Here is a 27,260-nt window from a genome sequence, read left to right as displayed (position 1 = left end):
AAAAGCAATGGGAAAAGACCTGAGAAGTGCCAGCAAGAGAGAGAGAGGGAAACAGACTTTAATTGAGGAAAAGATAAGAACATCAATAGGCATAATTGAACATGGGGACATATTTTCATATGGAATTGCAATCCATCTTGAACTTCCAATATTGATATTTCCTTGAAATCTCATATGTGTTATGCAACAAACATGCAAGACAAGTAGAAAACACTGCGTATACCTTAAAGCTTTTTCTTCTCTTGCCCAAATACTTGAGAGAATGTCCCCTTGACACCAAGGACCATTTGACTTTGGGCTGTCTGTTCACAAAAAAATAATTATTAAAATTCTGTTGGTGTTGTAAGGCTGATAACACTGTCACACCCACTCGTTCAGCAGTTATTCACAGGGTCTGGAAAAACAGACTAGACACCAGCATTTCTATTGTGAGGGAAATAACATGTTATGTATAGACGTCCATTATTTATCATTAAAAGGCAAAAGAAATGTGTAAAAGAACAGTAGTTTTTTATTCCCACTTACTCTTCTGTAAATTACACATTCATGAAAAAGATATAGAGTAATTCTTGTATGTGTGTCTAGAAGGATTCTATCTGTATGCCCAGTTTTGTAGTAAAAAATAATATACTTGGGACACTAAGGTATTTCTGAACAAGCTGACTGCATTTTACCTGCTGACATGCCTGAGGTATATATAAAAGCATCTTAAAAATCAGTCATAGTAACCACATTGTAATTATCCTTCCTTACTGCCAAGGCTTCACTAGAGTGCTGCAGGATATGGCATTAGTGATTCAGTCTGAGGCACTCTTCCCTCTGAGTCAGTGTTGAACCAATGGTCCCACATAAGATCAACAGGCATAATAGAGCTGAAGGTGCCAGAAGATATGTAATTTGGAGTCCCTGCCCAAGTGCAGTCGTGAAAGATTCCACATTACAAATAAACTGTCCAGCCCAAGTTCCAATTTTAGTATCTGTTGCATATTCTGCCTGTGAAGGATTTCTCTGTCATTTCACTGGAGTAGAAAGAGCTGAAGTTCACAACCTTTAGTCACCATGACTTGTTTTTCCCAGAGATGTAGGAATGCTGCCATACTCATATCTCACATGGGACTACATGTATATATTATTTGGAAACATCCAGTACATGTACGGACGTCACAAATCTCAGATTGAAAGAACTGCCAACAACAATCGCTTTATGTAGTACATGCAAGCTATGGTAGAAAGTACAGGACTCAATTAATATATCTATTGTGTTCTGACTGTTCTGTATCATTCCTTGCACATGACATCAATCTCTCTCTTTGTAAACTGATTCCTTATGAAATGTCAGTGTTTGAACTATTACACCAAACCTTCAAAACCTTTGTCCAAATTTAACTGTGTTTGCCAAAAGGGAGTTCCCTAAAGGTAGTTAGCCTCCCACAAGGTCTGTGGAAGCAGTCAGCCATGTAGAGGCAGAGAAACATCCACATAAGAAAGTGACATTATAAATGCTGCAATTGTGGAGAAAATATGATAGTTACTATCTGTGATAAAACAAAAATCCATAGGAAACAAGCTTCATAGTTCTGAAAATCCAGTCTTGGAAAAATCCATTTTGGGTGTTTGAATTAGACATAGAAATGTTGCTTTGTCTCCTCAGATTCAAAGGTCTCAAGTACTAGCGTTGTATGTATGAAAAGCAGAGCCTATTAATTTTGAAGAGCAAATTCCCACTTTACTTCTTTTCTATTTTTTTTCTTCTGAGTCTATTTCAAATCTCTGCAAGTTCAGCTGTCCATTATTTTATGCCTCAGTCACAGTAATTCTAGATATGTGTCATGTTTTAATTAATTAGAAATGCGTATCTGAGAGTGGCTGCTGCCATCCTGTTACTCATAGTGCCAGAACTGGTGTTAGGTAACCAGCAGAAATGTGCTGCTGAAAACGTGATCGGTATTAAATCTGGGTTGTTTATTCATTGTTTGCCACCCCTCCTTACCAAACATAATCTCATTATGAACTGTGTTGATTCTTTCTTTCGGAAATGACCAAGAAGACAAATACAAAAAGCTTTGTCACATCTAACAGGCAGATCCTGCAAACATCCACCTTGCTCATTTTGCTCTTTCCTCGAGTTTTCACTCCTTTTTAGAGACCTTTTCTCTTTTTGGTCTTATAACCTCAGCAGTGATATGCTCTAGAGAAACTGTTCTGAATTTAGACAAATGCACTTATTTCAGCAAATAATTTTTATATAAATAGAATATATTTTTATTTTACTTCTAATACTACTTAAAAATGTATTTTGTAAAATGGTTCAACTTGCCTGATATAGAACACATTACCTGGGGTACCTTCTGTGTACTCTGCTCCTACTCAGGTTTTTGACAGCTTCCAGCCTCTCACCTCTATCTAAAAATACTCTTACCACCTACACATAGACATAGAATCAATTCCTTCTGTGTGTTCTTCCTCTGTACTACAAAAGCACTTTTTCACAAAGTGCAGATGCTGTGGGCTTTTTGCACGGACTTGTCAATTTACTCCCCATCTCCTGACTCAACTAATAGATGAACCATTTTTATTTATATAATTGTGCATTATAAGTAAAATCAATTTAAAAGGGAACAACTAAAGTAAAGAATATAGAAAAAGGAACCCAGACTTCTCACGAGTTCAGTAAAGAGCTTTTTTCACCATGACACTACAAAGGAATTTTCTGCCTTAAGGAGGAACTTTTATCCACAGTTCAGAGAAGATTATTTGTTTTACTGTGAAAAATCAGCAAGGAATTTGTAAAATTTTTCCATTTTGCCAGCAGATTATTTTTGCAAATCGTATTAGGCAGAGTGGACAGTGGCCAACACATGCTTTTTTACTTTGCTCTGTTTGTTAGCCACATCATCATTATCTTCAGTATTCACAACTCTCTCAGAGCAACCAGTGGAAGCTGTAACAAAAATTCAAACATACTATTGTTTGTATTTGCAGTTGTATTTGCAGTCTCAGTCTGCAAGTAAAGGACACTTTTTTGCAACTATAATTGTCAGCCTTACTAAAGAACAAAGTGAGATTTGTTTTGGTCAAACTGATCCTTTGATTCTGCTCTTGCCAAGACCCGGCTCCCACTTACCTGTGAAGTTAAACTGTTTATCGCTTTTCTCTTCTCGAGCACAGTATTCCAAACTGTATCACTTCTGTTTGCAGCACGAAAATATACCTCTGACTCACAGCACGGAATTAAAAGTGGAGAAAAATAATGAATAATTTTCTGACTGAATAGCTAAAGCTTACAGTGGGTGAAGGCGGACATTTCTTTGTGCTACCTTGACTTAAGACCTTTGCCTAAGCTAAATCTTATTCATCTCTGCACAGCTAGTCATGTCTTGATCTCACCATGGTTTGATCCTTAAAATAGTAATACATATTTTTATGAATCTATAATGAAAAATGCTCATATTCAAAGGCACAATGTAAATGTCCGTTTATACCTTGGAGAATTAAGGATAGCCCTTCATCAGTGTCTTTAATTCCTAAGTACCTTATGTGTTGCCTAATGAAAAGGAAGGGTTGTTTATCAACCACTGATAAACAGTATCGAAATAAAGATACTACATTGTTTTGCAAAAAAGAATTAAATAAAACTTAGTGCGTTAAATGTTTTACTTATGTGGAAGTTCATTTTATTATATTGCATCAAATTCAGGCTTAGGGAAGATTCTCAAGGGAGTTTCTGGTTCCTCAAATCACACAAGTTCAGAATTTACTTCAGTGCAAGGGCCTGGCATGACTTGGTAAACAACCCAGTCACTGGTGGGTGTTCTGAAACTGGAAGCTCCAACTCAAACTGCACATTGCTAGTCCCATGCAACCACAAAGGCTCCTCAAGGTCCAGCACAGTTCCCAGTGGACAGCCAAAGTGAAGTTATGTGAGGTTGTCTGGTTAATACTGGGTGTTTTTTTCTGAGGAACAGCAGAAACTTATAGACTGGATGGGTTTCATCTCTGCTTAACAAGCATAGCTAAAAGTCAGGGGAGAGGTTCATCCTGCCCAAGGTTTTTTGGGGTGTCTATTAGTGTGTATCTACATCAAAGATAGATGTCTATTTATTGCAATCAAAGGAGTTTGGAAACTGATGCATCTCATCGTAAAGCAGGTGCCCATATGTGATCAGATCAATTGCCCTCTGTTCCTGTACTTAGTGGAAATCACTGCCCCTGGAAATGGTGAATGCCAAAATGTTCATAAAGAATTCAACAAATTCATGAGAAAAAAATGAGTGACCTAGATTTTAATTTTCAGCTGCCTGAAATCAGTCATACAAGAAATAGACACACATGTTTTATTTCAGATTTTCTCTGAATTCTTTTGTTATGTAAGCATGATCTTTTCTCTTAAAGGTATTGCCTGGTCACCATGGGGGTGGTCTTGAGGAAAACTGAACTAGAGAGCAATCCTGATGGAAGAGGTTTCACTCTATGGATCCCAGTGACTCAGAAAAATACTTAATCTGGTAACTGTGATATTCAACTGAATAAACATTCTTGCAAATCACAGTCTAAAGCTTGGCTGGGAATGGTCCCATTGCAGTGGGAGATGGCAAGCTAGCCTTTCACCAAAGCCACAGGGAGGACTGCTTTCACAATATGGATGATCAAGTTCCAAGACCTGTGACTATGTTAAATTGACTAGCACATATGCCACCTTTTATTCTTCCTTCTCCAGTTCCTCTGTTCCATCATAGCCCCTGCACCAACTCTTCTGTATTGCATTCTGCTTCATAAAAGAAAAAAACAATCCTCCTGTGCCAATAGCTACTGCAGAAAGAGTCAGGTAGAAGGTCACGACATTTCCATGACAAGCTGTGTTTCTATCTTTCATTTCTGTGTTTTGGTTCTGACAAAAAATAGTTATTTCAAGTCCCTGAGTGGGCTGGTATGAAGGAAACTATGTGCTGGCTCAGAGTTCTTAGTAATTTCAGTATACCATAGCCATTCCCAAGGAGTCACTGGAGTTCAGGGCCCGAACCCTTTCCAATCCCGTCACTCCTTCAAATAGAGATATCTTAAGGAATCCAAGTCCACATTTTGTCTTATGTTTGCTTTCCTACAAGTTTCTCTGCTGGTTTTCCTTCCTCTTTCCATTGAAATGTGAACAGAAACCCTTATAAAGTATTTCATTGCTCGAAGGCTGGCCTAGCAATAATGCCATCGGTGACACAGTCACAGTCAACGCTGCCGTTAGTTCTGCTGTCTCACCTGCTTCTAGCCAGAAATGAGTCATTCCAGCTTTTCACTAGAGAGGAAACCATGGGAGAAAGTGATAAAAGGGGATTGGGTGGGTCTTTGTTGTTCTCATGTGGTTTTCAAATAGTAAAATAGAAGTTTCATTAGAAAGAATGGAATTTTTTTGTATTTTGGCTCAGCTAGAGTAGTTTTACATCCCAAGCTGGTGTGAATGATCCCCTGCAATGTTTCAGGTAGATCAAGGTTTGACCATTACAGTTGCTCTGTGATAAAGAAAGGGAGAAATCAAAGGTTGTGTTGGCTGTGACACTGCATTGCACCTCTCTGCCATAGCTGTGGTCTAATGCCTTTTCCCCCAGCCTTAGACATCCACTGAGCTGGCACGCCCTAAAATGTTCATGAAAATATCTTACCCTTATCGAAGTCATTGAGGCAATCCCCAAACTCTCATAAAAATTGCTGATTCCTGTAATCACAGACTTCATTTGAAAAGTCAGGTTACAATTTAATAAATGCTAAACCTTTTAGAGGCTTATATCTCTTTTGAAGCCCATGAAATAAAAAATGCACTATATGGGCATTTTAGCCAATTCTAATTAGCTTAGTCCCTAATTAGAAAGTCTAGAAGCCTTGAGCATACTAGGTCATGACTTTACCAGTACATAATATGTTCACTCCATCCGCTGTTTTACATAACTGAGATCATGATCTCTTCCTGCAGAGTGGGAAGAAATATGGTGAGCACCTGTCTGCCCCAATGACAGTGATGCTGTGTAGGATGCTGGTCTGGTTTCGGTCAGGATGAAACTATGTCCTGGAAGGGAGGAGCCCCAGAGCAAGTGCAAACAGCTGAGCCGAGATAAAAGCTGTTAACACCAAGGCAGAATCACAGGGAAGTAGTGGCAGAGCTGTAAGTATCTATTAAACTACTGATAAAAGAGTCCCTAGAAGGTGCTTCCAATTATGAAATAATAGCTCTACCTTAGGGATGAATAAACTCCAAAGCCAAGTGAGAGGTGTTCACTGGCTCAGAGTTTTGTTAGCATTATGTTTGCAATTAATGAAAAGGGAGGGAGAGTTCTCGGGCTTCCTGCCGAGACAAAAAAAGCAAGGTGGGGGGGAGGGAGAACAAAATTAAATCCAGGCCCTGACCAGGGTCAAAACAAATTTAAATGTGAAAGTTTTTATAGCAAAACAAAGACCTTGTAGTTTAGTTCAAATGAAGCAGAAACTGGGTTTAAAATAATGTTTATAATGTCTTGCAGATTAGCCTCCTAACCACAAGAGTCACTCTAAATGGGCCACCTTTGGTCCCTCCGACTGCCACAGTTTTGATGTATGGAAAATATATGAGCAGTCATTTAAACAAAGGGTGTGAATGCTTCTCAACCTGGAGCACTCCTCGAGGATAGAAGATATCTGAAGCTCAGTCCCTCTGCAGTGAGGATTTAATTATTAATGCTAAGTGGAACAGCAGCAACAGGATTGCAGGCACCCCAGAATACTAAATGGTGTGGCTGTTGGCGATGAAGGACTGAGAAAGAGTTGGTAGAGGGGGCTTAAATCCCCTCAAGCAGATACTGAACCTGTGTTTTTCATGGCAAGTGTGAAGGTTCAAAGAGAAGCGTCCCCCTCCCCCAGCTCTGTGATGGGAATAAATGACACCGCTTTTCCTTTGCTCTCCCTAGGCAGCGTCGTTCAAATGAATTCAGATCAAATCTGAATTTTTTGAATGACTGAAGCCAAATTTGTTATTAATTTACTATTCACTGGGAAATATATCACCCATTTCCACTTCTGTTTAATGGAAATTGTTTTGTGCATTAATAATCACAAGTTATCCTTAAAAGAACCACAGTATCTACAGTCGTCTCTCAGAAAATAAAGGGCAGGACAATTACTTCTGAGCAAGTCTCTCGAAGTGCAGTTTTCTGTGCCAGTCCATCTGGCATTCACTGCATCAGCTCCATCTTAGCAGGATAGTAACAGAAACGCAGAGCTGGTAATCTGGACCAGGTACTCTGTGCATGCCACAAGTTGAGTGTTTTGTTAGGTGCTGGACACACCATAATTCAGCAATAAGTGTGAAACAGGTTATTGTTTTGGAGGCTGAGAGGCTGCCACAACAGCAGAAGTTAAAACAGGCCTGCTGATACAGCAATGCAGAAATAATAAACAGTTACTAATTTCTAACAGTTATAGGTCTTCAGCTATTGCTCCTGCAATCAGATACCCACCCAAAACAATTACCTTCTTCAGTCCTTTGCATTTGCTTCGTGAAAGAGGACAGGGGAGACATAAAAACTGAAGCGTTGCCTTCTCTTCTGAGTAGCTCTGTACTTTCCTGCATGTTTTCTGAGCAGGCATTACCCTTTCTTCCCACTTTATTGTGCCCTTTTTTTTAAGACACTGAAAACATTCATCTTTGGAAGAGATCAGTACCAGGAAACTCTGAAATAAAATATATCATCATGGAAAGGACAACTCAGATCAAAAGTTTCTAAGTGCATTTTTTCACAAAAAGAAAAGAAAAAAGGAGGGAACATCCAGTGATACTGAAATGCTACAAAGCAGAAACTGAGAAAGGTTTTCACACAAGCTAGAACATGGAACTTATTGCCAAAGTCTTGTAGCAAGATGAGAAAACAAAAGGCACTTAAGGCAGGTAGCCCTGGAACAGCAGCAGTCACAAATGCTCAGGCTTTGCAGCAGAGACCAGCCTTTTATCCCTTCCCGCAGTGATTAGGAAACCAGGGCATGTTGTCTCATTTGCTATTCCTCCAGAAGAGCTTAATTTTTTTGACTTTCAGAGGTAGGATATTGGCACAAACAGAACTCTGAGCTGAGACCATGGGCCTATATTTATGTAACTTTCTGTAACACAAATAAGAATTTCGTGGTGTTTAATCTTAACAAATGCAGGGTGTAAGTTATCACATAGTATCATCACTTTCAGACACAAACATACTCAATTCCCAAGGAAACATCCTTTACAGACTCCAAGTTTAGCCAACCTGTGCTCCATTGTTCATTCTGCAGAAGGTTAAAAAGGTTTTCATATTCTGTGACAAAAGTCAACCTCACAAAATTTTATGGCTTGCAAAGTGAGCAGGATGATTAACCATGAATCACAAGATAGAAATTCCTTCAGGGTATTTTCAGGAGCTGTGAAATAGCCATTGACAAGATGGTATCAGTATTTTGTCCCGGCCCTTTTAAAGGTGTATCCTCAACACTCACTACTTTAGGCCTGCAGTATTACAGGCTACAGTCATTTTTAGGTCATGCTTCAGTCACACCTTGGCATCTCATGTGTGACCAGCCCCATCACCTGACAGATGGCAGGATGGTAGCTGGGTCACCTTTGAGCCCTAAGGACAAGGCAGGTGAATAAAAACACATTTACACTGCTGGAAAATTCAAAAGAGAAACAAAGGGAATGTACAACCCAGCTCTCTTCTTTATTTAAAATCCGCGCCCCCCCCCCCCCCCCCCCAAGCAATTATAGATGAATTATGCACTCTTTCTCTCTCCTGTGTATGCACTTTCTCGCTGGCTAGATTTTAGTAATCTATTATTCATTGCCTTACTCTCTCTTCCCTGCTTTTCCCTCTCTCCACACCGCAGGGATTTGCAGGGCTGCTGGGGGGACTCCTGCGCCGGCCCTGCACAGACCTCGCTCGTCCCACTCACCCATTATGGGTTATTGCCATCTGCTGGAAAGCCAGGGGGCACTGCCAGGGAAACTCATCCCAGTCCCCGCAAGTTTGGTCAGGCCCCTTAAATTGGGTGGATGACCTGGGGCTCACTGCAGTACAAGCGACATCTGTGGGGGTGTTGGGGGAACAAGTTACCCCCGGGGCTCTGGGTGGACCCCAAGCAACAAGATTATTCCACGGAACTGGGCTGTCAGGCAGGTGAGTAGGCCTGGTTTAAACACAGATCTTTTCAGGGCATTTTGTTAGATATAAAAGAAGACTTCTTTCTCCCAAGGGTTCAATAAATAAACACAAGTGAGAAGGCTCGCATTTAAAATTCCCCTAAGCAAGCAAGTATTTTAGGAACAGTAAGATCCTCAACATCTTACAAAAGACAAAAAACCCTACTCCGGAAAGAGGAATGAAATTCCCATTTCAGGGGCTCCTGACCATTTCTGCAGCTTCTGGCAAATGACCTAATGGTCCTGCTGGGCCAAATGTGGGGGGAAAAGTCTACTGTACTTTGTACAGATGACTGTCAACAAACACTTTTAGAACAAGCTTTCATGCTTTTTTATTATATGTCCTTATAAGGGACCTTAAAGATCATCCAGTTCCAACTGCCTGCCATGGGCAGGAATACTTTCCACTGGACCAGGTTGCTCAGAGCTCCATCTAGCCTGGCCTGGAACACTCCCAGGGATGGGGCATCCACAACTTTTCTGGGAAATGTGCTCCAGTGCCTTATCACCCTCACGGTAAAGAATTTCTTCCTAGGATCTAGTCTAAATTTCAGTTTGAATCCATTCCCCCTTAGCCTGTCACTACATGCTCTTGTAAAAAGTCCCTCTCCCTCTTTCTCGTGCATTCCCTTCAGGTACTGGAAGGCTGAAATTAGGCCACCCCAAAACCTTCTCTTTTCCAGACTGAACAAATCAAATTCTCCCAGCCTTTTGTCATATGAAAGGTGCTCCATCCCTGTAATCATCTTGATGGCCTCCTCTGGACTTGCTCCAGCAGGTCGATGTCCTTCCTGTGCTGGAAACCCAGAGCTGATCCAGCACTCCAGACAGGTCTCAGCAGAACAGAGCAGAGGGACAGAATCCCCTCCCTCCCCTGCTGCCCATGGTGCTCTGGATGCAGCCCAGGACACTGTTGGCTTTCTGGGCTCCAAGGGCATATGGCTGGGGCATGTCCAGACTCTCATTCACCCCAAGCTCCTCTCAGCAGGGTTGCTCTCGATCTGTTCATCCCCCAGCCTGTACAGGAGACCTGGGGTTGCCCCAACCCAGCTTGGTTCTTACTAAACCTCATGAGGTTCCCACAGCCCCACTTCTTGAGCCTGTCCAGGTCCCTCTGGATGACATCCCGTCCTTCAGATGTGAAGCTCAACTTCAGCTATGCTGAAGCTCAGCTGCAATCACTGTCAAAGGAAAATTAATTAATCTCTAAATGGGAGATGAAATTGCAGCTCTGATTTGCTGTGTTACCATTTATTCCTGACTGTATGTTGCAGTCATTTTGTATTCCCCAGAGAGATGCTTTTATAGAAGCATACAGATTACTTTTTATAGTTCTAAATCTTTTACTTATTTATTTGCAGCATCAAGTAACTTTTCAATTAGCTTGTCAGATAGCAAAAAGGCTAAGCAAGGTACTCCAGTGGGTAATAATCCTGACCAAGGAAAATACAATGTAGAGGAGAAACAACTGTATTTACTACACAAGCCTATGGTGTATCAAAAAGATTTAGTTCATAAGAGAGATAAAATTGCAAAACAATTCAAAATAGTAATTTAAAATACTTGAAAATACAAGCACTTGCTCTGGAATAATTTTTACTTAAAATCACATGTTTAATCTTCATTTTAGTATCCTGAATATTTGGCTTGATGTGAGTGCTGTGAAGTTTAGCACAATTACTAGATGACAGATAGTGTTCAGATTAACTTCCTAGGCTGAGGAAATCTGACAGTCACTTGTCTCCAGACAAATCATACTCTGACAAGATGATGTGCTGATGACTCTCCGTGTTCTGTAAATTCTGCAATTTTTCATTCTGTGATTGCAAAGCAAGAGAAAGGCAACTGACCTTGCTAAAATCCATGCTCCTCAAAGCAAGAAAAGCCTTTGATTTGGTCAAGATCTTCTTGTGAATGCTGTTGAAACTTTACAATACATTGATTTTTGATAAACAAAAAAATCGATCTGCAGAGGCTGCAGGGCCTTCTCACACTGGGGATTTGTCACATGTATTTCATCCCCAGATTTATTCCTCTTAATTGACCATAAAATGAAGTTATTATTTTATTATCCAACTCCTGTGCTGGAGAATATAATGAGGGAAGTGGAGTACTCAGAGTTGTTCACATTTACAATCCACACTGCCAGGAAAAGCTAGTAATAGATATAACACATTAAAAAGGTGGCTCCTGTGCTGAAGAATTAATACTACATAAAAGATAGAAGATGCTGTGGGAACTGGACAGCCCTGGTGCTGCAGCTGTAGTGTGTGACAAAGAAACCCACGGCACAGTGCTTGGAGCTGCAGGGGGGCACTATGGTTCCCAATTTCCCTCTTCTCCCCAGGGAATCTACGTCTCTGGGCTGCATAAAAGATACCACAGCAGAATGGCTGAATTGGTCTTACTGCTTGTTTTGGGGGATGCTTCACTGGACTGTTTTATTGACTTCTAGCAAGAATTAATTTACTGAGAGCACACCAAGCCTATCCTGCTGGTGGTTCATTTAGAGGTATAATTTAGGGATTTTTTTGAGTTATTGATTTTAGAACTGCTTTAGGGTAGGAGATAAGGGAATATGATCCGTGTAGCTGGTTCTCACAACTTTCTTTTTGCCCATTTGATTTAGGGGCTGGCTTGGCTGACGCAGAGCGCTGCGACACCAGGGCTGTGCTCAGGTGAGTTTCTCCCTCTCTCCCTGCCCACCAGCCCACAGGGTGCCTTCACTCGCCCCACCTACTGAGTTCTGCAGGTGCACTTCAAGCCTCTTCCCAAACCCTAGGGGAGATGCCAGCAGGAATCTGCCCAGAAGCCAGAGGAGAAACAGGGGCTCCTCAAGTCACTGTCCCATGGTGCTGCCACCCAGGAGGTGCTCAAAGAAAGACTCAGCTGAGGGGGTGCTGCGGACACCAGAGGAGGCTCAGCTGGGACCAGTTTCTGTGCAGGGAAGGGGAGGCAGCAGGCAGAGCTGTGGTCACCTCTTGTCAGGGGTTTCTTGACTTCTGCCCAGGAGATCACACAAGTTTCCCTTCACTCCTCAACATGCAGCCAGGCTGCTGCAGAACACAGGTATAAGACAGTGAAGATTTTTTGTTAATAGGTTTCCATTTCAAAACCTGTAAGGTTTTATATAGCAGGGCACAGATTTTTCTGTCAAATCTAATGCCAGCCAATGCCACACCATAATCTCCTAATTACACTATGCAGTAGGATCAGTCTCTCTAATCCCTAATTATATCTTTGCTTGGAAAATGTTTAGTCTCACGTCTGTCTCTTCTACATGGTCTCCAGCTGCCCAAAGGATCCTCAGAGCTGCTAATAGTAATAATCTGCTGAGGTAGATCCCAGCAGTTTCTTAGAAGGAAACTACAAATTCTACCTAAAAAGTAATTCAGTTATCCCAAAACTGTTCATAAATTTGACCCAAATTTGTGGGGGAAAAATAACAAACAAGCAAACAAAAACATGATTAATTGGGGGTGACAGTTCTCCCCACTACAGAGAGAGGATACTGCAGGATGCTCCTGGCCCCACTCCCTTGGAGGTCGTTTCAGTTTGCACTGAAAAACCCTCACCCACAAAGCATCAGAGACTCACATCTGCTCCAAACGAATCCCCACCTAATTAGGGAGCATTTAGCCAAGGAACAGCGATTGCCTGGCTATTCAGGAGATCACAAGACATTTTTTGTTGGTCAGTTGGACACAGCAGCAGCATTTTGGGTCAGTGTGAGATCCTTGTCATGCACCCAGGACAGTGGAGGCACAGCTGCTTTCTGAGGGAGGTTTTCTCAGTGTGGTGCTGGCTGGCACCTTGAATGTGTAGGAACAGATCTGTGCATGGAACCTCTCCTTTATTTCTTTTTTTTTTTTTTTTTTTTAATAAATGTAAAGAAATAAAATGTTTTAATGTGGGTCAGATGGAATGGTTTTTGTGGACAAGGCTTTTTTTAGCTAAAAGAAACACCTGCAAATTTTACATACTGCTCACTCTGGTAATTGCTTCTTTGTTTCTTTTATTAACATTTTGGTTCAGCTGCTGAACTGAAAAAAAATCAGTAATTTTCTCAAACCAGTTCATAATGCTGGGATGGGGCTGCCTCCCTGTTCGGAATAATAATGGTGGTCTGATTAGTGTAGGTGTCAGTTTAGTGACCTGTGGAAAGTCTACAGTAAAAATAATATGTGGTTCTTCTTCAGTCCTGTACGGCTTCCACAAAACAAAAGAAATCAGTGGTCTGTAGGTCTGGCCTTACAACTGTAGCAGCTGGCAGAAGGCCCTTGATAATATTTCATCAGGATTCAGACATTTAATAACAATTACTATGTAAAAAAATGCAGAGTTAGATTAATCTCGTATTATTAGAAGTGTGAACCATTAATATTGTAAGAGGACCATTAAGGGGTGGATGGCTGAAAAAGATGATCCAGCAGTACCAGGAGAGCTTGGGGACGTTTGAAAGCAGCATTTAGTTCAAAATGCTGCAGGAAAAACAGTAGCAGGCCATGAAGTGTGTGGGATATAGAGGCAGAGGCATTTGATGCAAAACGAAGTTTTCTTCCTAAAAATCACTAAGAAAGAGTGGGAGTGGTGCTAATGGGGAAGCTGAGGAGATCACCATTCCTCTCCTCCCTCTGGCAGGCATGGGACACTGTGCTGTCAGCACATGCACCAACCTCCCTCTTTAGTAAATGCCTTAGGGTATTACAAGCAGTGTGATTTTAAATTTCAGCCTCAGTGGGGACATCACTTCTTTGTCCCCCTGCTGGCAGGCAGTCCATCCTTTCCCTGTGTTCAGATGTGACCAGGAAAACGCCCCAACATTAACCACCATTGAGAAAACCCAAATACTGGTAAATACTAGTTTGGGTCCACAAACCAAACACATCTGACAGTGCCTCTGTGATGCTGGAAGCATTTGACAGGAACAGAGGACAAAACAGGGTGGCATCAGCCCAGGATGTCTTTTGCAACAGCAAATGTTTTTGACAGGCAACACGTGAGCTGAGTCATTGCAAAGGTGCCTCAGACCCTGGACAGGCGTTTTGGATGTGCAACACTGGAGGTAGGACACCCAGGGACAAGCTGCAGCACCCGGTGGTTTCAGAGCCCAGCACCGCCATGCCATGGGCACTGGGGCAGGCACAGAGCAGTTTTGTTCACACATCAGATTGAAGCCCTGGGCCGTGGCATGGCCATTCCCCACACTCCACGGAATGGGAAAAGCTCATAGGAGAGGGAGGGAGCTCTTTGTGGTTGTGTAGGAGGAGACTTCAAAAAAGAAAAAGTAAGCAGGAGTGCCTTCAATATTCCCTTTTTGCAGGGAGAGAGCTGGCTCTTGCCTGGGCTCAGGGTTACTCTATCACCCAGAAATGTGCTTCAGGACAGAGGAGCTGCCATTTCTTTGGAGATAGAGCTACAACAGGGTTCCTCTGAGGTGTAAGCAGTCCCTCAGCCTGATGCTGCACAAAGGCTTGATACTGCCCAGACAATTTGTACAAGTTGAGCAGGATTTTTGACACAGCACTGGCCCTAAAACTCAGGAATTTCTAATTGCCATCACAACCCTTTCATTGCATGACTGATACTCAGTATGTGACATAGCATTAATTATGCATTTTGGTTCAGAAGTTGCAGCTAATTACTGTTGTCCTGGAGAGTGCTTCTGTACTTCATCTGGTTCACACACTCAGGGTTGGTAGGAACATATCAGAGATTTGCTCTACCCAAGCCAGTCATTCAAGAAGTATAAAATTGCAATGAATCTTAGGCAAGTAGTGCCAGCAAAAGGCTGAGGGCCAGATGGAGGTCCATCCCCAAGTCACAGTGTGAGGGTGAAATTCATAAATTCTTTCATCAAATAGGAAGAGCAGGTTTTGACGCCCTGACTTGTTAACCTCACATCTTTCCTGGCATCACAGCCAGCTTGGAGGTGTACCTACTGAAATATGACTGTAAATAATACTTCTTCACACAAGCTCATTTCCTAATTTTTAAGGAGGAGCAGCGAGGCTCTTTCCAGGCAGGACTGTGGCAGCTGGGGCACTCACACCTGCCTGGGGCAGCTCCTTGGCACCCGGGAGCTGCAGGACCCTCCATGGAGTCACTGCACCTCCCTGCTGGACACCTCCCGCTCACCCCTCCTGCACCTCTGGACCTTCTGAGCCATCAGCCATTGAGGCCATGGCTCCAGCACAGGTGACACTCTGGATGCTGTGGCAAAGAGTCAGAGGTGCTCAAAAAGCGCCTGCAAAGCACAGGCAGTGCCCCTGCGTGTGCCGAGCCTGGGGTGTGCCTGTCTGTGACAGGAAGGGCCATGTGTGCCACTGCCGTGCTACCCCAGTTTCCCATTCCCTCTAAACGTGTCTGTGGCTGCCCGTGGCATCCATCAACATCCTGGTTCTGGGTCATGCCACGGCTGCTCCTCACAGCCACCAAGGATGTGAGTCACCAGGCAGAGGGTGAGCAACCTGCTTCCCTTCAAAGCAGAATGCCCAGTCCTGAGGTTTGGGGGTTGGTTTTGTTTTCATTTTGTTTTCATTTAATATTCCTTTCCCTGTGGGCAAAAGCCTGCTCTTCTTTGCAAGGGAAGGTCAGGGTGGAGCTCAGTCAGGGCAGCTGAAGTGCACAGGCGGAGGCAAGATGTTGTGTGCATCTGCTTTGGAGCAGTTTGAGAGGCAGACCAGGAGCAAGGAGCTTTAGTCTGAACACAGCCCTGCCACCTCATCCCTTCCATCAGCATCTTAGTTATTAACATTAATTATTTAATGCTTAATTAATGACATTGTACCTCTGCTACTAACACACTGTGAGACTCGAAAAATCATTCTGTACCCCCATGTGCAATCTTTACACAGAAAAGCAGTCTGACCTCTGTGAAGAGTTCCATAAACCAAAAACAATAAAAACGGTTTTCCCACAGGAGCTGCTTTCTCTGTTTCAAGCAATACTTTCCCAATATTTATTTGTCTGCTTTTAAAAAAATAGTTTAAAATGTTCAGCAGTAAGAAGTGCCATTAGAGAAACAAATTGCACAGAGTCTTCAGCACGTGACAGACAATCTCACTGACAGTATTGCACACACATTAGAACACACATCAAATGAAAATAACATTTCAGAGGGGAACATATTCCACGTCATTCCCCTACAAGAATATTTCAGAGGGTAGGAGAGACCTGCAGCTGTTTGGAAAGTATTAGTGTCATTGCAGAATGAGTCAATATTTAGTGACATATCTTTTTCCAAGTAAATCAGAGTGCTGGACAAGATCTTCCACTTTACTGATCCTCTGGGGGTGCTTGTGCAGAAAGAGAGGTGCCACAAAGCAGCTGCCTACCCCATGCCCTGGTGCAGAAGTGCAGCAGCCACTGCTGGTCCCTGACAGCAAGTTGCCCCCTCGGTCTGCCCTGGCAGGAGGAGCTGGTGGGTTGCTGCTGCCAGCACTGGTGGTGAGACCACAGTTTTAGGAGAGACACTGCAATTTCAGGGTAGTTTTGTTTCTTGGGGAACACTCACTGTGCCCCGTGGAGTGGGCAGCAAAGAGCTCTCAATGCAGGACTGCAGCCAGCTCAGGCTCTGCCTTGGAAACAGACACACTAAATAAAATGTGAGCTCTTCTGACACTTGGTACCAAGCCCAGTCTGCACCAAGTTGGTTTATGCAGCTAATGCCCTGCTGGGGCAGAGTAGCTGCTCCCTTCCCACCTTCCAGAGGGATGCTCATCTACAGCTGCTCTGCTCCCTGGAGTGGGAGGAACTCCAGCCACAGTCACCCAGGCACTGGTGGGGTTGCTGCTGACTTCAGGCTGCGTGGGCCGGGGCTGCACTGACAGTGAGAACAGCCCTGCCTCACCCCACACTCGTGGTGTAAACTGAGTGAGGTCATTTCAACTGGAGAGCATCCACAGGGATGTCTCTGTATTGAAGGATCAGCAGAACATAAGTCTCAAGGAATAAGAAATCCAAGCATACATGCACATGCATGCATCTATACACCTTTGTGTGTACATACATATGTGTTTATATATATACATATATATATACCTGAATAAATAGTGCAATCATTCTGTAGTGCTACGAGTAGCCTGGGGTGTTTGGTGTATTAGGCAGCAGTCAGCTTCTGCCTGACTTTAATGAGTGTTTGTTAATGCCTGTGTACTAAATGAATGCTGGCTGAGTCAAATACAAATGATCATATCAGTAACATGTACAGAAGATAAACCTAACTCCTCAGCTAAATTTATTTCCCTGCTCTCCTTCTCTAGCTGGCATTTACAGGCTCCAAGCCTGGAAAACAATCCTGCAACAATCATCACACACAACTAGCTGCAAGCACAGACCAGAGTCACAGGAATGATTTAAGCTGCAATACCACCCTGTGATATTTAACTTTTTGACTAGCATTCATAATATCCCAACTACACAGGGGATGCAAAGGAGATAGGTAAATATCCACAAGATGAAAAGCCAGTGCAGGGAGTGCAGTGTGCCCCAGGCAGGTGCTGGAATAGCTGCTGAGGAGGGTAGAGCCCAGCCCTGCTCCTCATGAGAGCTTAAACAATAGTTTTTTTGCAAATATTCTTTCTAAACTAAACTTAAAAAAACCAAAACAAAAACAAAACCAAAAGGGAGGTTTTTCAGCTTTTTGAAGGTATATGGGAAGTGAGCGTAGGAAATTCTGTGTAGACCCATACACCATACATGAGTCATTACTTTCTGTTCCAGTTCATTTAGCTTCTGGGTTTGGTTTTCATTGCTGCTACATTTGCCCACTGGTTTAGTAGTTTTTTTGTGGTTAAAATACCCAAGACATGGGAACCCCGGCCCTTCCTCTGCCCAAGGGCAGTTGCAAGTTCTTGTTGCTCTCTCAGCTCCTCTGGTGGAAGTTTTCTGCTTTTGCATGGAGTCCATAAATGTGAGTCTCTGGCCTAGAGGTCACCGCTCATCAGCAGAGGTTGGAAAGTCCTTTCCCATCCTGACTCCTGAAAATGCTGAATACCAAGTACTGTAACCTGTAATGTTGCCTGCAGCACATTCCTGGCCACCAAGCCGTAATCTGGGTGCATGAGGGGTCAGCACCTCCCCACTCCCCTGCTGTGGTGTCCTGGGAGGTGACAGATAGGGTAGGGACTTTGATGCCTGCAAGTGTGGAAAAGCAAGAGATAAGAGAACTAGAGCCCTACTGGGTCAGGGCAGGTTGCTGTGATACACCTAAATTTTGGGTTATGATTTTGTCTGAGGCTCCTCTTAGATATAAGTGGGTGGTGGGCAATCTGCACAGCTATAAAGACACAATAGGAATTAAAACAAAAGGTGGCCTCATTAATGTCTTTTAAAATATCTGAGGTCTGTATAAGTTCAAAACTTCCCAGGGGATGCTCAGGTTTCTGTTGAAGATCCTGTCAGTGATGCCACCCACTGCTAGTAGTAGCACCAGGCAACTCTTCCAGCTCTGCTCTGTCAGAGGCCCTCAGCCATGCTAATGCAACAAAACCTTTGCTTAAGGTGAAAGACTTTTCCCAGGATAGCATTCAGGAAATGTAAAGGCAGGGGAAGAAATTAAAATGAGGAAAGAAACACTCCATACACCTTTATTCCTTTGAAGTACACCACCACACTCATTTTCTGAAGAAGCCCCCTCAACTTTCCCCAACTACATGAGCCATTTTGTCTTTGAAATTCTCTTCAGGCACACTGGCTTTGTCTGCTCTTATGGACATACCTTATCCTTCCACATTTGCTCTCACCATAGAAAAGTGCAGACTCTTCACAGTGGTGCACGTGACTGGCTGAACTGGAAGCAAAACCTCACGGGCCCACCGTTAACTGCAGCAATGCAAGTGGCCATGGCCACCCTGTCCCCTGAAGATCCAACAGACACCAGGCTGTGGTGGTCAGGCCCCGAAGCTGAATGCCTCACTCCTGGTTAGGGTGAGAGCCCATAATCCCGCGGTTCCGCAGTTTACATATTTTTATGTGATAGCTTCACGTTTCCCCCTTCCTGTTTTATGTATAAGTTTGTTAATATTCATTTCCCCTAAGTTAATATGTATTAATTCTAGAAAGTTCTGTTGTACTCGACACCCCATTGGTTCCTTCCCAAAATCCCTCCTTTGTGTTATTCCCATTGGTTCCCTCGCCCTCAACCCTGCCTCCTGTCAAGTGTCCCTTATCCCTGCCTTTCCTATCCCCACTATAAAACCCCTGGACCCTTGTCACATCCTCCGCTCTCTGTCTCCTCCCAGCATTGTTTCACCTCAATAAACCTTCTGTATGGAGCTTACACAGAGAGTCTCCCCTCTCTCCCTTCTTTGCCTCTGCCTGCGTCCTTTCACACCCTGTTCAGGGACAGCCCCTCGGGTGAGGAGCGCACCCCGTGTGCCTGCGCTTCTCTGTGTGTGTGTGTGTGTGTGCCTGCCCTAGTGCAGTCGGGTTGTGGCTACACCTCCGGGCTCTCTTTGAGCTAGCACGCAAAAACCTGACACTTAACCACATGGCAGATTGGTGCTTCCCCCTGGCATCACCTCCCCGAATTTCTAAGTGTTAAAGCACTGAGGGACCTGTCCCAGCAGGGAAGTGCACTCCAACCAGCAGAAACCCACAACAGCACAAATATTTTGCTGTGTCAAATCCCTGGCAGCACCGTAGCCGCATATTTTCCCGATAGTTATCTCCTCTCCCAGGGTGCTCCATGGGTGCAGCTCAGGGGAAACGTGTTTCGCCAAGTCAGCGCCAACCCGCACCAAGTCACCCTTTCATTCAGCAGCAACGAGGTCTCAGCATCGATTCCAGCATCCCTTGCAGCGACCAGCCCTTGGCATTCCCCACGGAAAACCGGAAACACAGCTCACCCTCTGCCATGTCCGCGATGGGGCGGCGCAGCTTTTCTCTCCCCTCCCCGTGCCTTGCGTTCCTGCTCTTCGCCAGCTCCAGAGGAACAATCCTCGCCTTGTTCCCGCGCAGTGACCTGGCGCTGGGATTAACACGCATGAGCGGCTGCATCGTCTGCACGGGGAAAACGCCGGGGCGGCAGTGGCACCCGCCTTGGCCCCAGACATCTGCACCGCCCGCAGCTCTGGGCTGCGTGGAGCTTTAACATAACCCAGAAGAGATGATGCAAAAAACCCCCCAAACCCAACCCACGCTGGGTTTGGAAAGGGTGATCTATACAGTTTCTTGGGTGAAAAGGGTGTCTGCACAGACAGTCTCATGCTGAGTTGCTGCTGGGGCTGAGGAGATGACTGTGCAGAAGGGGGTTCAAATAGGTGATATTTAGAGCAGCAGAGGCCCTGGATGACTTGCCTGCCAGCTGTGAGTTTGATTTCCATCATCATCATCTAGGCCCTGTAGGGTGCTGCCAAGAACCTCAGCCCTGCTGCCTGAGGCTGTGTGGCCCAGGAAATTTCCACACAGGAGTGGGACTTGGGGAATGCAATCAGCAATTGGCAAACAAGTTAAGGACACCAAAGGGTTTTGCCCTGCTCACCGGCCACGGAGCTGGTGGAAACAGTTTCCAGCCCCTACCTGGCAGCATTTGCAGCCCCAGGAAAGGAGTCTGCCCTTCACCCTCTGCAATTTTCTCAGGGCTGTGCTCTCCAGCACTTCCAAAGGCCTGTTTTTTTCAACTGCTGAAATGATGATGTGGAGGTTTGAATGTCTAGAAATTTTTTATAAATACTGGTTATACCCATATGTAGCTTCTTGCAGACCTGAAGAAGTCAGGCAGCCACAGCTGGATCTGACTTTCTGCTCTGGCTGGAGGCTGAGGGTGGTTCTGCACTTGCCTTGCTGGAAAGCCCTAAGGGAAAGCAAGGGAGGCAACAGAATCCACCCACTGCTTTCTTTGGCTGTCCCAGCATCACCATTTTCAAGTGCTAGCAGGATGCTGCTGTAAGGCAGGATGAAGAAACACTGCTAGGAATACTCTCAGAGCCAAACACTGGAGCTGCAAGCAGAGGGAAGAGCCATCCCACAGGTTACCTGCAGGTCCCACTTGTGCCTGAGTAGACACACAGGAGGAGAGCTCTGATAAGAACAACTTGGTGGTGCCAACCTCACAGGAGTCTTTAGGCATCAGAGCACACTTACAGAAGGTTATAATTTCAGTCTGTATCATTTCATCTTAACCCCCAGGCACATTTTGGGAGTGCCTCTTTCCCCTGAGAGCAGGAGTGAGCCCTGTTGCTGTGGGCAGTGTTTGAGACCCCTGCCCGACTGGGTGGCAGAGGGAGGGCTGCAAATACATGCTCTGTACTGCTGCTCCTCCGTGGTCTGTGCCCTCAGCCTGCTCATGATCCCTGCCCCCCAACAGAGGATGGGAGCAATGGACAACCAGCAAAAAAAGACTCTTGAGACACCACATCCATCCATACTATTCTGCTTTCACAAGCTTCCACAGCAGATGTAGTCATCAAAAGATTTAGTTCCTATCCATTATTTACTGTATCAAATCAGAAATCTCAGAACTGTTACAGAAGAAGGAGTTATTACAGAAGAAGGAGTTATTAGCTGTCTAGTAATTTAAATGTTCTGCTTCCCCCTTATTCCACTTTTTGTGGAGCTATGTTGACGTTTGAAAAAAAAAAAAAAGTTCTGTTGCTATAGCTACCAAGATGAGCTTCCAGTCATGAGATTATGATCAATAAAATATGCCAGATGTGCCTCCAAGAGCTTTCATTAATAAAAAACCAAGCGTGATGAGAATCTTCAGACTAATTCTAGGGGACACAAATGAGATGCTTTTAAATATCTAATCTGATGGAAAGTAAAAAGCAACTAGCACCCATAAGATTTTATGCCAAGCACTAACTGAAGCATTTCTCTCACTGAGAACATATGCACCAAAATAGCCTTTCAGAAACACACAGCCCAGAAAGCTGAGCACAAGTGAAAGGGGAACCCTGTGTTTTCAGAGGCTGCCACTGGTCCTTTCCCTCCTGCAGAACTGCTGATGTGCAGAACAAAATCCCGGGGCATGTTGTAAAAGTGAAGGCTGAATTTCCTGTCCTTGCAACATCTCTTCTTCTTTGCAAGTTGTCTCAAAAACCTCAGTATCCACTTCCCTCTGGAGTGTTTTCCCATATGTACTGTAACTCCAAAAGCAAGATGCATTCACGGTCAGGTCCAATGAAGGCCCACCAGCCATGCATCAGCACATCAGCAGGAAGGAAGGAAGGCAGCAGAGGAGTAGCAGAGAGGAATTCTTGCCTGAGGGCCAGCAGCTCCCTTCCCAGCACCATGGCAGGGTGCTGAGGGGCTCTGCTCACCCTTCACTGGCCCTTGGAGTCTCCCTGCAGTGGGTATCTGCTCTTCTCTACTGAAGCTCTTTCGTGAAACAGTTTCCAAATATCTCTGGGTCTCCTCCTCAGCCTTGCTTTGTCCCAAACTCTGACCAAGAACAGGACAAAGCCAAACTCCATCCTTTCCCAGGCTGCCAGCATAGCTTCTACCAGCTTTATCAGCCAAGCATATGAACCAAGGATCTTTTTCTTCATCTCCACATATGCTTACACACCTGCAGTCAGTTGTGGATACAGTTCCCCTCCCCTGACAGCTCCTGCACTTAGGTGAAGAGTAGAAGGAAAATTTTTATTAGATTTGATTCACGCTTTTATGCTTATTCTTATGCATTTTGGATCTTTTTCTTTTTTTTCCCCTTTTTTATTCATATTCTCTCGTTTCCCACTTCCCAGCTCATTTTCACCAGCTAATAAAGGTTAATAAACTCACTCCACGTTCATGGATGCTTGGAGTTCAATTTGAACACTGCATCTCTGATTAGCCCATAACAGGTGAGGTCCATGTCTGCTGCCATATTGTGATTGAATTATCCTGCGCTGGAACTGGATGCCACTGTTTGTCACCGTGGGAATGAAACATTAATTTAATGCTATCTGCATTTATTAGGGAGCAAGCCCATTGTACAGGCTGCCAAGGGAAACTGACAGTCCTCTACAATAATGAGCTTGGGGGGAAAAAATCCATTTCTCATCAGGAATGACTCTTCCCACCTCTCTCATGCTGCTCAGGTGTCTGTGGATCAATGGAGACAAGTCAGCTGGAAATGAGAGAAAAATACAAAAACGTCTCACGCTTCACCTATGAGTGGATTTGATAATGATTCACCCACTGCACAGGTCTGACTTTCTGCCACTAATTCATACCATTAATCTTGCAGTTCGAATAAAGAAACCAAAATTTGCGACATTTTCAAGTATCTTCCTGTTAAAAATGTGGTTTAAACAAAGAGTGGAACATGCCCAGGAGAACATTCTGGTACTTATTCAGAAACATAACGCGCGGCTTTTCCCAGTGTTTTAACGCCAGGATTCAATCCTGGGCAGCTCAGTGGGAAGGAGCAGCACGGCCGCGGCTGCCGGCGGGCAGAGGGACCCAGCAGCCCAGGCGGGTGGGCAGCGGTGCCGGGAGCCGCGGGCCGTGCGCGGCCGCTCCGAGCCGGGATTGCCGCGGCGGTGCCGAGCGCCGGGAACCGAGCGCGATCCCGCGGGAATGCACCGGGCAGCCCCGCGCGCCCCCTGGCGCCGAACGGGGTCACCTCCCGAAGGGATCCGGGGCCCGGCTGACACCCGGGATTCCGCGCTGACGGCGGAACAGAGGCCCGGGCCACGGGAGGGAGCGGGGATCCCTGGATCACTGACCCGGCGCACGAGGCCACATCGCCCCCCGAACTCTCTCATGGCCGGGAGAGATTCGTGCAGGGGCCAGCTTAGTGCTGGCTGTCCCTCACTAGCTCAGCACCGCTGGATTTTCAGCCCCAGGAGGACAATTCTGGTTTTAGTGCCCCGAGTAGTGAGATAACAAAGCGTGACTTACACTTCATCACGACCTGGTAGGCTCATCATCAAAACAGTCCTTTGCTGGGCAGGGAGGATAACCTCAGCCCTGGCAGTGGAGGAACTCATCATTCATTTGGCCTGAGGTCGAGCTGAGCCTCAGACCTAGAAAAGTGTCACATACCAAACCCAAAACCTTTATTATCCCCCACAGCCTGGCCTGTATTCCTTCCTCTCCATGTCCTGTGGCTCAGCTCCTCTCCTGTTGTGTAACCCTGAGCACACGGCCTCATGTTCGAGAGGAAAGCAGCAATACCAGTATCTTTCAGGAAAAGCAGGCAGCTCATCCCTTCCGCCGGCACAGGGACAGGACACACCCGAGGTGGGCAAAGGGGAGCTCTGCAGTCTGAAGGGGAAGGCGGCAGGGGCTGAGTCTGGTGGTGATAGGGCCAGGACTCGCTCTGACCGCGTGTGAGCAGCAGGAGCTGCACTGCCTCTGCAAGACAACCCACCAAGCAAGTGTGAGAGGATAGCCTCTCCTACAGCAGCTTCCCTCAGCAGCAGGAAAGAGGGTCACCCTGCTGCTGCCCCCCCTGCAAACCAGCCCCGGGCACCACGGTCACCAGGCTGCTGCAGGCACAGAGAGGTCTCGAACTGAGCTGTGGCTGAATCGAGCCTTGCTGGGCAGCAGACGAAGCTCTGTCCTGGTTTCTGCTGAAGGGTATTTCCTGCAGTAAAAGCATTTAAAGAATCATTTACACCCTCTCAGGGAAGATCATCACAAAATACCCTCCAAATACTGGCTTGTTTATAGGATGCTGAGTGATCACTTAAAACATCTGTCCTGGCAGCACAACACCCTCGGCTGATCGGAACCGGGCCTGTTGACGCAGGTGATAAGCAGACGGGATAACGCCGACATTTACACTTTACTGAGATAATTTACCTTTACTTTTTAAGGCTGCGCCTTAAAAAGCCGAATCAAGAATCCACTGAAACAGCAAGTGGGTTCACAGGTATCTTCAATACGCTGTTATCAGCTGTGAAGTGTATTTATCTCCTACTGTAGGAGACACCTTAGCTGACTTAGAGGACAGGGGTTCCCAGGCATTTGTTCCTCACAAGAGGAGCTGTGGAAAGAGTTCTCTTTAACACGCACCCGGGGGCACCTCCGAGTCGTGTCCACGCCCAGTTTTGTGGATTCTGGAACGCGGAGAATGTGGGTTATGCTGCTCTCCTTGCTGCAGGTACATATCAACACTTCCCTTGGTACTGGAGGTGGAGAGAGTCGATGGATTTAACTCCGTCCCACAACACCGGCGTGCCCACACCGCGCAGAGAACAGCCTGCAAGACATCCCAGGGTGCTGATACGCCGCGCCTGGCTATGCAATGCCTCAGATTTCCCTTTATATTCATTAGCCTCTTACTTTCCCTTTCAAATGCAAATAGGCTAAGTAGGCTCTTTTCTTTTGTACTGTATTTTCCTTCTTCAGGTAACTCTTCCTCCAGCCATTACATTGGACAGCGCAGTTGACTTGAGTGGTACCCTCTGCCCCTTCAGCTTTCGCAATGAAACACTCAAAGGAGTCAGCGGCTCAAATTGCCCTCCCTGCATTCCCCCCCAGCAAGGGCTGGTTAAAGATAAAACAATCAACAGCCCTGTAGGGAGTTCAGGGAGACTCAGGAGCTCAAAACTCCCCAGGCAAAAATTCTGACGTACCCATCAGTCCTCAGCAATCATCTTCCAGAGGTGTTTTCTGTGTCATTTAGTGAGGTTGTATTACGTCCTTAACACGTACTTAAGTGGCAGTTTTGCACATAGCACACGTTAAATAGGGATTCATTTTGACACTCCCTAAATGGGTGTTACAATTTCTTGGTGCATTCAAGGTGGAAGTCACTTAGGCCAGCCAATGAATTCCTTATCAGTTTGACAGTGCAGGTAACCACAGCTTTTCGCTGGCAGAGATGCAGTAGTATTTTTTGCTCACTTTTGAAAGTAATTTTGGACCATTCCATTGCTCATAAGAAACTTCAGTGCGAAAGATTTACTTTCCTTTCTGAGCATCCCTTAGTGGTTGTCTGCAATTAAAAAGGTCTGAGTTGATCATCCCCTAGCGGATACAGAGATGCATTCAAAAGGGAGCACTGTGACCGTGCCGTCTTCTGTTAACAGGGCACACTAGGGAATATTTTACAGTATAGATCAGCTCACTGCAGAACAGTTTTACAGATGCAGTTTCTCCCGAGATCTTTGCTTTTACATAACTGTACTGGCAGACTTAAATCATGACCTCCTTTATGCTTTATATATATATGTATATATTTATATATCAAAGCTCTATAGATCTAGCTAAATCTTTTTCTGTGGAAATTATCCAGAAGTTGATTGCAGCCTTGCATAACTGCTCCATAAAAAACATCAGTTCAATAGCACTCAGAAAAAGTAGAATCAACTATTACAGATACTGGTAAAGGAAAATGAGTCCCTGGAAAGGAAAAGAAGCCTACAAACATCTAGATGGCACAGAAATACTGGAAATGGATTAATCTGTCTCAACCAGAATGAGGGGTCACCAAATCAGCAGACACCAAGTTTAAAAAAGAGAGGTTCACAAAGCAAGTGGTAACTCATGGTAATTCCTTTCCAACCAAGTTTACACAGATTCTGGGGCATGTGGATAAAAGGAGAACTTTGAGCATCGCCATACAGACAACTGACACCAGACTCAGGAGTGCCCCAAGCACAACACACCACACCTGGAGAAGATTGCTGCATCACATTTGACTGTTCCTGGGCAGCCCATAAATCTGGCACCGTGTCACACTCTTCGTGCATCCCAAACAGATCAATGCAGTGTCATCTTAGAAAGTCTTTAAAAATGGACTTTAAGTTGCTCAGGAACAAAATCAAATGCACACTGTGTACCCAAACCCTTGATCAGATTCTATACTGCTTCATTTCAAAGCTTTCATGGAGAATGCAAGTGGAGAATGCAAGTGCATCTCTGCTTCCTTGACTGTGAGCAGGCCTGAATTACAGCAATCTCCTCTAGTTCTGAATCTCCTTCTGTCCTTGGAAAGAAAAAAGTGTCGCTGATTCTAACCCTGCTTCAGCTTACTCTAGAATGCACCCATTAAAAACCCAAACCGTGATGAACAGGATGCAGCAATAATCTTACATATCTAACTACCCATCACAGCTAAGACCAAAACATAGACACACCTTAAGAACAGAATGGTTGGGTTTGTTGGTGATGATTTGGGCATTTTTCAGGTCTTTTTTTT

The 27,260-nt window shown here is 44.9% G+C and overlaps 1 long non-coding RNA gene across 1 annotated transcript; it reads right to left on the bottom strand.

Moving 5' to 3' along the window:
- Window positions 1–5,440: 5,440 nt before the first annotated feature.
- On the bottom strand, window positions 5,441–5,959 carry LOC138105618 (uncharacterized). The gene is made up of 3 exons (XR_011148573.1): window positions 5,895–5,959; window positions 5,652–5,704; window positions 5,441–5,501 (listed from the first exon to the last, which is right to left on the bottom strand). It is a non-coding gene; the product is annotated as an uncharacterized lncRNA (long non-coding RNA).
- Window positions 5,960–27,260: the final 21,301 nt, after the last annotated feature.

The sequence above is a fragment of the Aphelocoma coerulescens genome, chromosome 2 (assembly GCF_041296385.1).
Source record: "Aphelocoma coerulescens isolate FSJ_1873_10779 chromosome 2, UR_Acoe_1.0, whole genome shotgun sequence".
Taxonomy (NCBI): Eukaryota; Metazoa; Chordata; class Aves; order Passeriformes; family Corvidae; genus Aphelocoma; species Aphelocoma coerulescens.
The sequence above is the reverse complement of the archived record's forward strand: the minus strand, read 5'-3'. Positions and strand labels throughout refer to the sequence as shown.